The 17,789-nt window shown below is 41.2% G+C and overlaps 1 protein-coding gene across 2 annotated transcripts in view; it reads right to left on the bottom strand.

The window, feature by feature from the left end:
• Kank1 (KN motif and ankyrin repeat domains 1) overlaps window positions 1-17,789 on the bottom strand; it is a 203,974-nt gene that overhangs the window by 85,401 nt on the left and 100,784 nt on the right. The gene's annotated exons all lie outside the window — the stretch shown is intronic.

Raw genomic sequence — 17,789 nt, forward strand, 5'->3', positions numbered from 1 at the left:
TGTGCTGGGTATTGAACCCAGGGCCTCAGGTTTGCAAGGCAAGCACTCTACCAACTGAGCTATCTCCCCAACCCCCACATCTATTTTTTAAGGTTTGGGAGGACAAGTAAATGGTTCTGTACGTGACCCTCAAAGAGAAAGGTTGTTCCCTTCCACTATTTTTTTAAAATTGTTTCTTTTTAGTTCTACATGACAGTGGAATCCATTTTGATATAATTATACAAGCATGGAATATATCTCATTCTAATTAGGACCCCAGTCTTATGAACGTACATGATGGTGAGATTTCCTATGTACATAAATGACTACTCCACTATCTTTGTAACAAACACTGTGACTTAACCGTCAGGGTTTCTGTGGACCTGTTTGTTCCAGGGCCTTTCACACTGTTATGCTACAGAGGTAAGAAGCTGAGAGGCACAGTGAGGAGAGAGGTAAAAATCCAGTAACTGCTGCATAAAAAGTAGTGGCTGAATCCACTGAGAGATCCAAGCTAACAGCTCATCCAAGTTCAACCTTCCAGATTATAGTATCCAGTCCCCAATAAAAACAAAGTATACTTGTGGTGGCAGAAAGTAGATTAATGGTTGCCCAGGACTGAGAGGGATGGGATGGTGGGAGGAAATGGTGAGGAGGGGTTTTCCTTTGGGAGCAATGAAAATGTATGTGATGCCTTTGCATCATTCTGTGAATTTACTAACCACCGCTGAATTGTACACTGGATAAACAGCATGCTTTGTGAATTATATTTCAATAAAACTGTTATTTAAAAAAAAAATATCTGAATAGCTTTGATCATTAAGAACAGGGTGAGTTGGCAGAAGGTTAAGGCGTGATGTAAAGGTATTAGAAGAAAAGGTAAGAGAACAAGATGTAGGAGAGGCAGAGAAAGCATCACTGGGCCTCCCTTCAACAATCAAGGCCCAGCCGAGCCTCCCTGTGGTCAAAACTTCAGGAGGCCTCCGATTCTTCAGTACAGGGCCTTTGCCTCGAAATTCCTTGGAATCCCAAAGCTTAAGAGAATATCCTGGACTTTGCAAGCAGTTCCATTTACTTGTTGTCGATGGTGGTGGAGATGGTCTTATTAGCCATTTAAAAAAAACAAACCACATCTTGGGAAGGCTATACAGGACACTAGGAAGGAGGGAGGGCTACCAAGGTGGATGCTTGACTTGGCTTCTGATGACCACACAGCAAACCTCTAACGAGGAGGATTCTAATGGAGGAAACAAACATTAGGTGAAAGACTTTCATTTGTTTATCTGATAAAGACGGCAAAGGCATACCTGCCCAGACTACCTCTAAACATACTGTACACATCTAATTGCATTAATTATCACTTCCACAGGGATCCTTGTCTCTTACAGCTGAATTTCTCACCATCACAGGGCTCTTCCAAACACAGGACTACATTTCTCCGGCTTGAAATAACATTGGTGGTAAATGGAAAGTCAGTTTGTGTTACAAAAAGGCTGTGGTCAACATCTGTTGAAAACTGACATCAAAATTTAACACTTCCTTTTATAATTTCATGTATCACAGGCAGATATTTTAAAACCTGATGTGTGGCCCCTCCCCTCCAAACAAGGAGTTTCCCCTGCCTGAAGAGGTAGGCCAAGGCTGGGCAGTCCAGAAGTCTTCAATTTCCTAAAGATAAAGGGCTGGGAGGAGGGCTCTTGGGTCTCTCACTCAGATCTGGAGCTATCCGAAAAGGAGGTTGTGCACAATGCGATCTGAAGACTGCTCAGGGGCTAGTGCTGTGGCTCAGTGGTAGAGCGCTTGTCTAGCATGTGTGAGGCACTGGGTTCGATCATTAGCACCACATAAAAGTAAATAAATAAAATAAAGGTACTGTGTCCATCTACAAACAAAACAAAACCACTCAGATCTGCCTATTGGTCTCTCCCCACCCCTATTCCATTTCTCTTCATTCATATGTCAAAACTTAATCCCCAGTGTGATGGTACCAAGAACCAGGGTCTTTGGGTGTGATCAGTTCACGAGGGGACCAGTGCCCTTGGGCAAGAGCTTGAGGGAGCATGTTGGCCCATCTCTCCTTCCACCATACAAGGACACAGAGGGCACCATCCACAAGGAAAAAGCCTCACGGGACACTGAATCTCTTAGTGCCTTGTTCTGGTACTTCCCAGTCTCTGAGCAACTTAGTTCATCGATTACCCTTCAATGGTATCGTTACAGCAGCTCAGGTTAAGGAAGCTTGCTTACAGTCCGAGTCTCATAAGAAGGCAGAAGGGGGTGGCACTGCTCAGGAAATTAGGCAAGATCAAATCTGCATGTGGGAGAAGGTGGGCTCTTGACACACAGATTATTGCCAATGAAAGGAAGGAAATTAAAGGGAAGGCGTATATTTAAGGGAAATAGTGTGGAATTTGATCCTAAGTAAAACGACAGTTTTAAAGAAACTTGTTGACCAGATTTGTGGGAAAAAGTATGTTTTAAGAGTGTTTTTATGGGGTTCCTATAGGCATATAAGACTTACATTGAGATGTAGTCTTCTTACATATTATGCCTTTCATTTAGTTTTTAAAGAACTAGCCTCCTTTAGGTGAATGTATTAAAATACACAAAAACTAATAGTCAAATCCATTTGCAGAGATTTAGGATAAGGGGACTTAAGTGCTTCTAGCTTGTGAACCTTGTTGATCTCCCTCTGTCTGTTCCTGGCAATAACACTATGACAGTCAATGGCAGAGAGATCACTCTGGATAAGTCAGAGGAGGAAATTTCAATATTGATTATGATTTGAGGATCAGAGGAATCCACAGAAGAGAGTTATGAGGAACCAAGTGGTTCTTCAACATAAGTCAAATTTAACAAGTTCATGGAAGACAACAAAGTCCACCTACCTCAAAATAATGGATAACTCAGTTTGCCCAGAAACTGGGAATAAAGAACCAACCCACTCTTTCCCAAATATTCTACCTCTAACTGACAAAATACATTGGGACACTCCACAGAACTGGTGCCAACAATGCCATTTTAGCCCCAATGCTTAAGGAACAAAGATTTATCAGAGACTATTTATGTGCTTTTCTTGAATAAAAATAGAATATCCCTGACATAGCAGAGAGGGAGAAGCTATACAGATCTTGAAAGGCAAGATGATAACCAAGCGAGCAAAACCTTAGGAAAGGTGTAAAAGAGGAGAAAGCAGAAGTGGTTAAGAAGTTCAAGGCAGACTTCAGGCCAACAGGACAGACACACAGTAGGAGCAGGAACACCCAAGTCAGCAAACTCGCTGACTACTTCCACTGGGTTGAGTCCTGTTAGCAATTAGCTTCTGACTCAGGTGGCGAGACCATCTGCAGTGTCATGTTATCATGATGGACTGACTACAGAATTTCAGACAGTGACAGGCACCACAGAATTTCAGACAGTGAGAGGGGACTGGCACCCATCTTCACGTTACTGGCCTGCCAACAGAATCCTTGGAACAGGACGATTCTATGTATACCCTTGAATGTGTATTAAGATGTTTGAGAAACTGAGGCAAAGCTTCAATAATTATGGAGTGGGTGGAGAAAGAACCACAATAGTACACTTCTTGGATGAGCCATGTCTTAATCTACTACTAATCATGGAGTGTACATAGCTAAGTCAACTTGTCCCTCAATGACTGCTTTGCTCATATCTTAATGATTATCTTTTTATAAGAATTGCTGGATCTTCCACTTCAATATCCCCAATAGTTACTGAAACAACATAAGCTAGAATAGTGAGTAGCATGTCCCTGGATATCATGCTTGGCAATTTTGCAGCCATTTTGCTACCATGAAGAGCCAGTCTGAGGACACGCAAATATAATAGTAGATGGCAGCATGAAATGACAATAAGAAGCTGGGTCTCTGATAGCAATGCGTCACTGACTCAATCCAGGAGCTGCTTTCTGGACTTGAAGAATTACAACTTTCTTTATGCTTAAGGTAATTTCCCACCTGCCCCAATTTAAGAGTTCCTTTTAAAATCTACAATATAATGGAGGGTCTCACACGAAATGCTCTGAGTACCTACTATTAGGTATCTGAAAAATATCTATTTAAAACAATTCTAAGCATATTACCAATAAATGCTTAACTTGCAAAACATGCACTCATTTCTTGGTTGTTTCTTGATTTAATAGGACTGTGCTTCTCCAAGACTGGTCCCCAGGCATTATCATGACCAGAGAACTTCTTAACACACATCCCCAGGCCTCAGCTCAGATGTGCTATGTAGATCTTTGAGGGTAGGACCTAGCAATCCATTTAAATGAGAACATCAGTGACCCTGGAAAATGCTGAAGTGTAAGAACACATGCTGCAAAGAACAACTTACAACTCCAGGATACAGTCATCATCAGTCAAAACCAAACGAATGCTGAGCCATGCAAAATGAGCTATGTAAGTACTGCCCTACCCTCCAGTTACTAAACAAGTACTGCCACAGATGATGAAAGGCCAGAGAAAACAATGAACATTCAACAAATGCTCACACAAAAGCTTTCACTTCGTTACTGGGAACAGACAATGAGTGTATCTGGTTGGGTCTGAAGCAAACAGAAGACCTAGTCTCACAAACTTGAGAAAGAACAGAATTGAAAGGAGGACAACTCTTCCAGTGAACTCAAATATTTTCCTGACACAGATGAAATGGAGGAGTTGCTAGAGAAGTGGAATACAGTTGAAATCGTCAAAGGGGCAGGGGACAGAGATAAACAAAATGAAGCACTAGATAAAATATTCCTGAAGGTGCAAAGGTCTGAATAGTGAATCAGAGGAGGTTAAATGATCTCTGAAGCAGGGTGGTACAGGCGACGAGGAAGAAACCTGAAAGAAAGTTAAGGGTGTTCCAAGTAGCACGCCTAGTAGGGTTCACAATGACAAGTGACGTTTAGGGTCCAGGCAGTAACTGCCCTGCTGACAGGGACAGTTGGGGCCTCCTTAGTGCTGTGGAGAAATGAGAAATGAGGCACTGTTTACAGCTAGGTAGGGAAAAGGGAAGATGGACACTTAATCACTAAACTAACAAGAAATCATACATATCTTGCATGATCAAATGTACTAATGAGAAACAGTACCATATGGCAACAGATTAGACACATATCCTGACAAGTGTGAAATTATTTTGAAGATTCTGCACAAGAAGGGTTTTGCCCATGGAGATCTAGGAGCCCAATCCTCCACCTGGCTGTCCACTGGAATGGCTGGGGAACTTTGAAGACAACAGACTGGGTCTTGGGGATGTGGCTCAGTGGTAAAGTGCTTGCCTGGCATGTGTGAGGCCCAGGGTTTAAGCACCAGTACCACCAAAATAAAAAAGAAAACTGTGAAACAAAAAACCAAAACACACACACAAAAATAGACTGAGGCCTCCCTGAGACCAAGTGACAGTCTCAAAATAATGCTTGCATCAACGTATTTTTTAAAAACTCCCTAATAATTCTGACATATAACAACTTATCTTAAAATATCAGAAAAAAAAATGAAGTAAAATCTAAAGCCTATATGTCCTGTACAGAAGTTGAGTTCATGTTTTTTTTTTTATACATTTTTATATGGTGCTGAAGATTGAACCCAGTGCCTCACCCGTGCTCCGCAAGTGCTCTACCATGGAGTCACAATCCCAGCCCAAGTTCATAAATTTTTATAAAGGGATAAAAAGGAATGTGGGTGAATGAAAAAAGAACACTAACAAATTGTAAATGTCACATTTACTTTTTTTCTTACTCCATTAATATAGAATTCTTAGTATTCTAATAATGGAAAGGGATCCTTATTTTAAGTCCTAGCCTAGTCTCAAGGGGATTTATTGTGAACAGGATGTAAGAACATTTCCTTCTGTGGGTTACATTAGTCTGAAGAGCACTTTGGAGGAAGGGTTTTCGCAAATAAAGTCAGGGTTTATGGTTCTCTGAAAAGTAAGCTACAGAACACAGAGACGCAGACATGCCCTGAAACATCCTACCATACAACTGCAGAGCCATGACCTTCATGCCAAGGAAGAACAGGAGTGGGCAAGGGAAGCTCCATGGAGCAAAGGAACTTTAAGATTTGGGGGTGCCCAGGATCAGGAGAGTTAGAAAGGAGGTATAGTGATAGCCAGGCACAAGGCCATGTAGGGTTGCCATGATGAGGCCAAAGTGGCTAGGGTGGGGTAAGAGGAGGAACATATAAAGAGGCCCTGAAGTCCCTCCATATTGGCTACCCTGGTAACCTACTCCCCTGGCCAGTGACTGGTTTAGGAAAGGACATGTGACTCAATTCTGGTCAATGAGCCGTAAAGAGGCATTCTCTGAGGTGCTTCTGGGGAACATTTCGTGACTCCTGAGAGAGACACAGGATGCCTCCTCTGTGGGCCATGCTTGGTAATCTGCATGCACTGTGCCTCTACGCAAGAGCCAGCCTGAGGACGTATCAACACATGGAAGGCAGCAGAGTGGGGCGCAGTAAGAACCTGGGCCTCTGGTGAATCAATTGACCTTTGAACTAACCACTTTAACATTTAACCTCAAAAGCTGATCTCTAAAGTTATGAAAAAATAAATTTTCCTTACTGTGTAAGGCAATTGGGTCCAAGGTTTTCTGGTGATTTTGTTTGCATCTAAAATATATCCAAACGGTAAGACTAGGAAGATTAGTCAGAAGATTTCTGAGGACCTGAAGGCCAGATTCAGAAATCTGGATTTTGTTCTATGTCAGAGACTTTATTAAGTGGGAGTCTTGTGAAAAGGATTGGCACTGTTGTCTACCTGGATTGAAAAAAAAAAAAAAAGGTTATTTAGCAGTAATCCATCAAAGGTTTTATTCCACGATCTTCTCATGGGACACTAAAAATAAGTGCGGAAAAAAAATGTCAAGAACGGGTACAAAATGGTATAGGACATAAGATGTGGAGGGAAACAACTGCACTGCCTCTGCTTTTTTGCTTTACTAAAACCCCACTCTTCTATTGTGCTGGAATAAGACACTCTCCTAGTGACAATCAATTAGAAATCCTCAGAGTAGTTCACTGGAATGGAAATGTGCCTCCTCCCTACTCAGAGAGGCAAAGTTGCAGTTGCAGAGTTAGTTTTGAAAGCCCCATCCAAAAGGAAGGCCTTGCTTGTTCCCTGAAGGTTGCTAAAACTGCTTATGAAAGAAGTGGAAAAAAAAAAAAAAAAAGTACAGGCTGCCTTATTTTGCATGAAACCTCCATCTGTATCAGTTAATGTAATAAGTAATTATCTTCTCTATGCTCCCAATAATTATCCTTTCTAACCAGTTTTTAAAATAGTTTCCATTCAACTTTCCTTTTAACAGTACAATTACTAAACCATTGATTCTTTTAACCTCTTCTCTTAGAGCCCCAAGGTAAACCTAATTATGAAGACAAATAATTACATGCCCCGGATGTATCATCCAAAGATCAAAATCTAGAAGCATGGGATTTCAGGAGTATATTTGACCAGGAAAGCCTGGAAAAACTGGCTGCCAAAACCTGAAGTTAAGTAGAAATAGGAATTCTGACGTCATCACTTCACTGTTACTTTCTAGGCTTGACCAATACCTATTCACACTTACATTGAGGGTTAAATGTTACTTCTTTCGTATGTAAACTCATAAATGACTGTTAAGAGGTAGGCATGGTGCTCACCCTAGGGAGACAGGGGTTGATGCCATGGCCTCTGTAGTCCTGGCATGCAGAGCTATGCAAAGGAAGTTAGGATGAGGTGATTTCACTATGCATTAGGTAGTTGCCCTGTTGGTGTGAGCTCAGAGCTGCAGTAGATAAACTGGGGTGTGGGAAAGGTCACGAGAGGACATCATCCCTGAAGTGAATCTTAAACATGAGTAAGTTGGCCCTGGAGAGGAAGAAGCACAGTCTTCAAAGGGGATAGGAGCAGATGCAGAGACCACAGGATAGGGTGTGTACGGCAGAGCTGTGGGAAATTAAACATGCAAGGCTTAGATGACTAAGGGCTTTCCATGCCCAGCTGAGTTTGCATTTTTTCTTTTTTCTTTTCTTTTTTTTTTTTTGTACCAGGAATTGAACTCAGCAGTGGCACTCAGCCACTGAGCCACATTCCCAGCCCTGTTTTGCATTTTATTTAGAGACAGGGTCTCACTCAGTTGCTTAGAGCCTCCCTGTTGCTGAGGCTGGCTTTGAACTTCAGATCCTCCTGCCTCAGACTCCCGAGCTGCTGGGATTACAGGCGCTGCTGGGATTACAGGCGTGTGCCACTAAGGCTGGCTCGCATTTCTTTTTGAAAGCAATGGGAGAGACACTGGGGCTCAGAAGTATGGGATTTGGTTATGTTTCAGAAATTACTGCTCTGGATGAAAATGAGGAGAATAACTTACCTAGAGAAGGAGGGTATTCTAAGCTGGGGTGTAGAATAGGACTAAGGAGGGAGGTCTGGCCTGGAAATACAGATGGGATCCAAGGGTATAGAGCTGGTGGTCCTCAGAAGAAGTCATCTTGCTTCTTGAGGTGGAATATGATAGGGATCATAAAACTCTCTGGCTAAGGCTGCCTAGGGGAGAAGCGCCACAATCCTGGAGTGCTAATGAGTCTTCACAGCATTTCAGTTCTTTGTGGGTCCTAAAAATTGTATAGATAATTCTATTTGCTGGGTACAGACTGTACTGTATATTTAATACTTATAAATTCACACTCTTTCCAAACATTAACACCAAACAGAAAGAATAAAAGATACCTATTATTCCTAAAATGGCTTCTACCAACAGAGTTCTCCTTCTTACCAACCAGTAATACCCTCACTTTGCCTTTGTTAATCTTCAACAGATTTTGACTAAACTTCCTGTAGCCTCTCCTCATCTACCTGAAGGGAGTCTTTCATTCTTACCCTTTGTTCTTAAAATGAGCACTCAGATTTAACTGACAGAGGAGCTAATATATGCAAAGTGCCTAGTAAAGTGCCTGACACATAAAAGATGCTCAGCCAATACGTTATTATTGCCAGCTGTATAAAACGTTTTCCTCTCCCCGAGTCCCTGACTGGGGAGTCCGCCTGCCCACTTTTCTCCCTTTTGTTATACTGGTTCTTTTTACATGGGCATAGGAAAAATTATTATCTCCAACACATTTCCTTTAAAGACTACAACTGTGAAGCTATGTAACTGAGCTACTTGGGGTCTTCAAGGGGAGAAGAGAATTAGGTTCCATTTGTTATTCATAATTGCCTCAGAAACCAATGTCCTTCTCTCAGGACATGTGCTTGGATATTTACAATTTGTTTGTATAGATGTACCTTAGCAGGAGGTATGAGAATAGTTAAGTTACTGACTCTGAAAATGTCATCGTTTTTCCTGGTTACTCATCTGAGCAGATGGCAAATGACTATTTTTATGGCTTGTTTCTCCATTACATGTAGAAATATTTATTAACATTGTATTTGTCGCATGTGTGCAACCAGCAAGAAATTAAGCTAGGAAGCTACCACAGAGGCTAGGGGAAGGGCAAGTGAGTATGGATCCATTCTGGCTTTTGTCTTAGCAGATGACAGTCTCAGGAATACCTGCCCGATCCCCTATAGCCAAAACGTATGCCAGCCAGGAGACCCCATGAGCAGTCAGGGGCAACGATCATGACACCACATCTCATAAAATCTGAGAAGTCGCCAACCATAAGATGCATGTTATTTTATGTGCCACTAAGAAAGCAAAAACTTCCAAGGTGGGGAGCTGAACAGGGTGGCCCCACATGAAGCTGGGGCACCAAAAGGTCACAACGAATCAACCCATCATGTGAGTAGGAATGACAAGGGACCACATGTTTCAACCTGGGAACTGGATGAGAGAGCGGGGCATGGTCCTGGATACCTGACCCATGCTGAATCCATACCACCAGTGTGGTCCACACGCCCTCAGGTGGCATTGACCGGCAGGTGCCAGTCTCGCAGAACTCCAGGAGACCAGCAGAGGCAAACGTCGGAAGAATGGACTTCCAGGAGGACCACAGGATGCTTCCTGGTTTTAGATACATAAAAATATACGCATCTGGGAGCAGAAAGAAAGAAACTCTCATCCACCGCGAGGCTCCTCATGGGAGTTTTCTCAGGGTCTGGAGTCGAGAATATCAAAATTGGGAAGAGGTCAAGATGGAAAGCAAAGTCCAAAAAGCAGAAAGGGATTCAAAAAGGCGAAGAACTACGGAAGGGAACAAATGAACCTGGGAGAGAGTGACGGAGGACTTGGAAGCCAGGAGCAGGCCAGGGAGCCCGCCTATAGCTCTGTCCTCTGATTTTACAAGTCAGGAGAGAAGCACTCTGTTTCCATTCCTCCTCAGTATAATGACAAAATACATTCTCTGAGATTACTAAGGAAATAAAACAAGCGACTGTATAAGTACTTCCCATACTATAAAAGCACTGAGCCGATAAAATTATGATTACTTTTAACATAAATATTCTGAATAATCCTTGAACCAGATTGTTCTGATTTTTTCCTTAATTTTTGTTTAGCAGAAGACTATACATAAATCAACTCCTTAGTAAGTCTTTATTAAGTAACTAAATAAATTCTGCCAACATTTGGCCCCAGTCCTATTTGGCCCCAAATTCCTAAGGACTGGTTACCACGGTTGCTGAAAATAGGGGAGAAAAACAGACCCATTATTGCAGAACAGGATGTATTTGTGCTTAAACCAGTGCACAGCTCTCACACACCTATCCATGGCCTCCCTGGAAATCCCAACAAAACCAAACACCAGTGACATGTTTGCACCACTGAAGTTAGACTCCAAGAGACAACTTTAGAATAGGAGCAATCAGGAGAGAGGACGGGCAGCTTCAAACCCAGAATACTGTTCATTGCTGACAAGAGACTCTCGGCCACAGCACACATCACCTCTGGGAGAAAAGGCCAGTGTCTAGGCCTCCCAGAATATCTTGGCATATTAACAGAGATAGAAGTGGAAAGGAGAGCCTTCCCAAGGCACATAGGGCTTGGATTAAGAATGTAGCTAGGAAAGAGAAGATAAGGTGGAGTGTGGAAGCCCTTAAGTGCCCCTGGGCACACCAAAGGGAGCCTTGCTGTTTAGAGAGAAGAAGGGGAGAGAATGGAGACTGGGGTTCCTGTAGGTTCTGCCCTCTCTATAACCGGCCTCTGGGTGGACCTGACTATGAAATAAAGGGCAGGACAGGAAGGTCACTAGAAGATCTACGATACAGTGTCTATCACACACTTCAGGATTCCAGATATCTAAGCACAAAAGTGTTTAAGGAGCAGTGTTTTCAGCTGTTCCTTCTCTGTTGCCTGTCCCCCTTGTTGACTGGGAATAAGGAATGCTACCAAATAAGGAAGGAAAGACAAAAGCAATACAGAACAGCACAAGGAATCAGCTGGAAAGAGAAGAGACAGAGAAACCCATACACCTGGCACGTAAGAAATTAGAAGGGGGGTCCAGAGAGTGAATGGAATGCAAGGAAGTTTCTGAAACAATGATCATTTGGGATGGTGGGAAGTAGTTAAGCCTGGAGAATGAGCCCAGTGGTGGGAGACAGGAGCCATCTATAAAGAGGGCCCACTTGCCAGAGACCCAGCATGACCCCTAAGCCAACACACTCTGGGACTGATCATCTCAAAGCTCAGGTCCATTTTTGCCTGAGAAGGCTTAAAACTTCTTTCCATTTGTTTTATCCCAAACACTCGAGTAAATCTATTCTATGGAGTTGTTTTAGTAAAACATGGCAAGGCAGAAAGAAACCTGCTCAAGACACTAATTTCAAAGGCAGATTCTAAAAAAGTGACTTCAAGTTCCAGTCTTTTCCAGACATTCTTTGCAGAAGAGGATGTGTAGAAATGCACAACTTTTAACAACCGATAACTATCAGAAGACCCAACCCACAAGTTTCCTGTGGATTAAATGGGAAAAGAAAAACAAAAACATGGTTTGCCCAGACATAAATGATATTTCTGGGAACTTGGAAAAAGAAAAAGGTTTGTTCCACCTCAGTCAGGCTGTTAGCCAGCAGTTCTTATCTGGGGACCTAACTTGATAAGGAATTAGGTAAATGTACTAAAAAATATGCTTCATCAAATAATTCTCATGACACTAGCAGTTTTCCTCCACGAGGAAGTCTGGCTCTTTGGGCTAATCTGCAGGAAATCACTGCACACGACAGTTGCTATGGGCATGCGGGATTTGCTCTGGACACCCATGATCCAGAGTGCCACACACCCGGAGAAGAATCACAGAGGCCTCACAGAGTTTCATGGTGGGTTCCATTGCCATTTTATAATTTAGATATTAAGGAACAAAAAAACATGAAAAAGATTGCTCAAGGACATAAAGTAAAACCCTAAAAGATTTCTGCTTTAAAGTGAAACCTGTCTCACTGAAAACACCTTGACCTCACTCAGAGATGGGCTTTCATTGGTGGTCTGGTAAGGAGGCTTTTCATCAGGGGAGGGGGAGTCACAGTTTTAAAGGAAATATTGGTTTGCTGTCACTGTTTTGTAATGCAGCTTTAATATTTTTAATGTTTGCCCCCCAATCTGATTGAGGTATAAGGGACACATATAAGTTGAATAATTCAAGATGTGCATGATGATCTGAGATATAATATACAGGTTACACCCATCAAATTAACATATCTATCACCAATTTCCCTGTGTGTGAGCATACCTGTCCTAGGGAGTGGGGGTAAGGACACTGAGATCCACTCTCTTGTAACCATAGTCACCTCCCTACAGTAGATCTTCAGAATGTATTCCTCTTATCACTGCAAGTTGGCATTCTTTGACTCCTTCCCATTTCTCCCATGCCCCAGTCCATACCACTCACCATTCTAGTCTCTGCTTCTGTGGTTTTGACATTTTTACATTCCTCATGTGAGATCATACGATATTTCCCTTTCTGTGTCTAGTGTATTTCAGTTAATATAATGTCCTCCAGGTTTATCCATGTTGTCCCAAATGGTAAGATCTCTTTTTTTTTTTTTTTTTCATTTTTAAAAATTTGTTCTAATGATTTATACATGACAGTAGAATGCATTTTGACACACTGTACACAAATGGAGCACAACTTCTCATTCCTCTGGCTGTACATGGTGCTGAATCACACCAGTAGTGTACTCATACATGTATATAGGGTAATAATGTCTCTTTCATTCTACCATCCCCACTGCCCCACCCCTTCCCTCACTCCCCTCTGCAAGTTCAAAGTTCCTTCATTCTTTCCTACCCACCCCCATCCACTCATCAGAGAGTGATGTTGGGATTGGCTTATTTCACTTAGCATGATATTCTCTAATTCTATCCATTTACCTGCAAATGCTATAATTTCATTCTTCCTTATGGTTGAATATTCCATTGAATATATATGCCACATTTTATCTATCCATTCATCTGTTGAAGGGTTTCTAAGTTGGTTCCATAGTTTAGCTATTGTGAATTTAGCTGCTATAAACATTGACATGGCTGTGTCACTGTAGTATGCTGATTTTAAGCCCTTTGGGTATAAACTGAAGAGTGGTATAGCTGGCTCAAATGGTAGTTCCATTCCAAGTTTTCTGAGGAATCTCCATACTGCTTTCCATAGTGGTTGCACCAAGATAGCCTATTTAACAAATGCTACTGGGAAAACTGGAAATCCAGATGTAACAAAACGAAATTAAACCTTTATCTCTCACCCTGCACAAAAATCAACTCCAAGTAGATCCAAGACTTAGGCACTAGACTAGAGACCCTGTGCCTAACAGAAGAAAAATCTTTATCATGTCGACTTAAGATCTGATTCCCTTAACAAGACTCCTAAAGTGCAAGAAATAAAATCAAGAGTCAATACACAGGATGAATTCAAATTAAAAAGCTTCTCAGCAAAGGAAACAATAATGTGAAGAGAGAACCTACAATATGAGAAAATCTCACTGCACACACCTCAGGTAAAGCACTGATCTCAACACCAAAAAAACAAATAACCCAATCAATAAATGGGCTAAGGAACTAAATAGACATTTCAAGAAATAAATGCAATCAATCAACAAACATATGAAACAAATATTCATCATCTCTAGCAATTATAGAAATGCAACCCAAAACTCCTCTAAGATTTCGTCTCACTCCAGTCAGAATGGCAATTGTCAAGACTACAAGTAATAATAAGTGTTGGCAAGGATGTGGGGGAAAAGGTACACTCATACACTGTTGATGGGACTGCAGATTGGTGTGCCACCACTACGGAAAGTTTTTTTTTTTTTTTTAAACAGAATAGTATTCCTGTGTGTGTGTGTACACACGCTAATTTTCCTCATGACAGCAGTTTTTCTGTTATGTGTCCATAAATACTCCATTTGATTACATACCTAAATCCATTATTGGCTGATGGACACTTAAGTAGATTCTGTATCTGAGCTATTATGAATAAGGCTGCAATGAACATAGAGGTGCATTTTCAACATACTAATTTCATTCTCTTTGGATACATACTCAGAAGCGGGTCTAGTGGATCATACGGTAGTTCGATTTTTAATTTTTTGAGAAACCATACTGGTTTCCATAGTGACTGTACCAACTTCATTCCCACCAACAGCACGCAAGGGACACCCTTTTCCAGATCTTCACCAACACTTTTTCTCATAATAGTCATCTTAACAGGTGTGAAGTGAGAACTTCTGTGGTTTTTATTTCCATTTCTGTGATACTTAAAGATCTTAAGCACCTTTTCATATACTATTGGCCATCTGAATGTCTTAAGAAATGTCCATTCAGGTCTTTTTCCCATTTTTCAATCAGATTTTTTTTTTTTTTTTTTTTTTTTTTTTAACCATTGAGTTGTATAAGCATATTTTGGATGTTAACCCCTTATCAGATATATGGTCTGCAAACATTTCCTCCTGTTTCATAGGTTCTCATTTTGTTGACTGTTTCCTTTGCTGTGCAGAACTTTTAAGGTTGATGCAATCCTCGTTTAATTTTGCTTCTGGTGCCTGTGCTAAAAATTCATTGCCAAGACCACTGTCCAAGAGCTTTACCGCCATGATTTCTTCTAGGAATTTTCCGATTTCAGTTCTTATACCCTTCAATCCATTTCAGTTTTAATTTCTGTGTATGTTATAAGTAAGGATCCTATTTTATTCTTCTGCATGTGGATATCTAGTTTTCCCAGCACCATTTATTAAAGACACTATACTTTCCCCATTGTATTTTCTTGGCAGCTCTGATGTTTAAGGAGTCATTTATTTCTTGTTCCCACTGACTCTCAGCTTCTTCCAGGGCAGGAACCAGGTCTTATTTGTCCTTGTAGCCATCTTCCACCATACCTAGATCACTGCCTCATCAGAGCCTCAGAAGAGCAGCAAGTGGTGAGATAGAATATTAGCTTCTCTGTATTCCAAGGGAACTCTTTTATGGAGACTAAAAACATAAATCAACCGTTAGAAATCAATTTAATCAGGTTTTAGCTACCCCTTGGTGCTGTGAATTATACTGTCTTTATTCCCTTTCTCTTCCCATTCTCTGTAAATTCTCACAACAGAGCAACAGAAGCTCTAATAGCAGGTTATATTGCAAAAAGACCCTCATCCTGTGAGATTAAAGGAGGGCTGGAATCCCAGGCTCCAACCTTTTTTTGTGGTACCAGGCATCAAGCCTAGAACCCGGAGGGTGCTAGGCAAACCCTCTACCACTGAGCTAAATTCCCAGTCTTTTTAAAATTTTTATTTTAAGACAGGTTCTTAAGTTGCCCAACCTGGCCTGAAATTTGCCATCCTCCTGCCTCAGTCTCCCTAGTAGCTAGGATTATGATCATGTGCAATGGGACACAGCTGGGCTAGAAAATTCATTAAAAGAATAAGTTTTGTATAAATGTGTTTCCTCCTTCTCCTCCCTTCCTTCCCAAGAGGCTTCAGCAACACCAGAGATCCCCAGGACAAACCTGCGCCACTGGCAGGAGGTTTGGGCTTCTCCATCTCCCTAATCTGGACTCATACGAGCCCACATATGAAGGCCAACAGCAAGATAGTGTCGGAATTGAGAACCAAGCAAGTGCACAAGCAGTGCTGGAAACGGGGACCTGTGTTTGTGCAAGGCTCTGCTTAGCACACAGGAGGTAAGACATGCTCTTACTGAGAGGAAAGGAAAGAGGAAATCACCTCTGACTGGAGGGGTATCTATCAGTCACCGGAAAAGAAAACATGAAGTTTGAGACGACTTCTTGCTAATGATTGGAATCTCTGTTCTTTGCCAATTTAAAAGCAGCGAGAATATAAATGATGGCGGTCTAAGATCTTTAAGGGGTGTGGGTGTGTGTGTGCATCCTCCCACCCCCCAGTAATGGGTCACGTGGTCAGAAATCTGTGTGGACTTACCCATTTTGGGTAAGAGTGACTCGAGAAGGTCCACACTGTCAAGTCAGTGTGACATGGAACTTGAACCTGACTCCAGTGCACATAGAGGCTTTGCTTACACTTGTTTTACTATAATCAGTAACAGCTCATAAAGTTCAACTTTAATAATATAATTTTGGCAGAGCTAATATAGCCTAAAATGATTAATAGGTATTTGACTGCAATTACTAACCATTTAGCCTACTGACATTATGGTATCTATCAATTCAATTTTCTAGTTACTTTTACCAGTTGAGGTCCCCAAGTAAAAATTTTAGCTAGATATAATAGGCTCCCTGAAGGGTCAGGAGGACTTCAGGTAAGGAGCTGAAAAGAAAGGAGAGCACCAATACCTAAAATTTCTGGTACTGGGCATTTTGAAAACACTTTGGTAGGTGAGCCCTTAAATGAGGATCTGGACCAGATTGCAGTAATAAATTACAGAATTTGAGTAAGAGGCTCAACTTTGGTTTATCAAATGGTGACTAATTTCAAATCTGGAATTTGATCAAATCAATTAGCAAATGGGGTACTAAGAATAAAACTTTTGAAGAGTAAAACTTAACAGTGCTATAGTCATTGAAAAAAGAGGTACTATCTCTTATTCCATCTAAACTGCTGAAGTCTACTCTATCCCAACATCTAATTTAAAAAAGTTATTAGTGGGCTGGGGTTATAGCTCAGTAGTAAAGTTTTTTTATTATTTGTTCTTTCTAGATATATATGACAGTGGAGTGTATTTTGACATACTATACATGCATAGAGTAAGTATAACTTGTTCCAATTAGGATCCCATTACTGTGGTTGCATATGATGTGGAGTTACATTAGTCGTGTACTCACATATAAGGATAAGATAAATCCAATTAATTCTACTGTCTTTTCTATTCCAATCTCCTCTCTCTTCCCCTCATTTCCCTTTGTCTAGTCCAATCAACTTCTAATCTTCCCCTCCCTTTTTGTGCATTAGCATCCACATATCAGAGAGAACATGTGGACTTTGGTTTTTGGGGGACTGGCTTATTTCACTAAGCACAATATTCTCTAGTTTCATCCATTTACCTGCAAATGCCATAATTTCATTCTTCTTTATGGCTTAGTACTATTCCATTGTGTATATATATCACATTTTCTTTATCCATTCATCTGTTGAAGGGTATCTAGGTTGGTTCCATAGCTTAGCTATTGTGAATTGAGTTGCTATAGACATTGATGTGGCTGCATCACTGTAGTATGCTGATTTTAAGTCCTTTTGGTATAAACTGAGGATTGGGATAACTGGGTCAATGGTGGTTCCATTCCAATTTTTCTGAGTTATCTCCATACTACTTTCCAGAGTGGTTGCACCAATTTGCAGTCCTACCAACAATGTATAAATGAACCTTTCCCCCCACATCCACGCCAACATTTGTTACTTATATTCTTGATAATGCCATTCTGACTGGAGTGAGATGGAATCTCAGT

Source organism: Sciurus carolinensis, chromosome 14, assembly GCF_902686445.1.
Source record: "Sciurus carolinensis chromosome 14, mSciCar1.2, whole genome shotgun sequence".
NCBI lineage: Eukaryota > Metazoa > Chordata > Mammalia > Rodentia > Sciuridae > Sciurus > Sciurus carolinensis.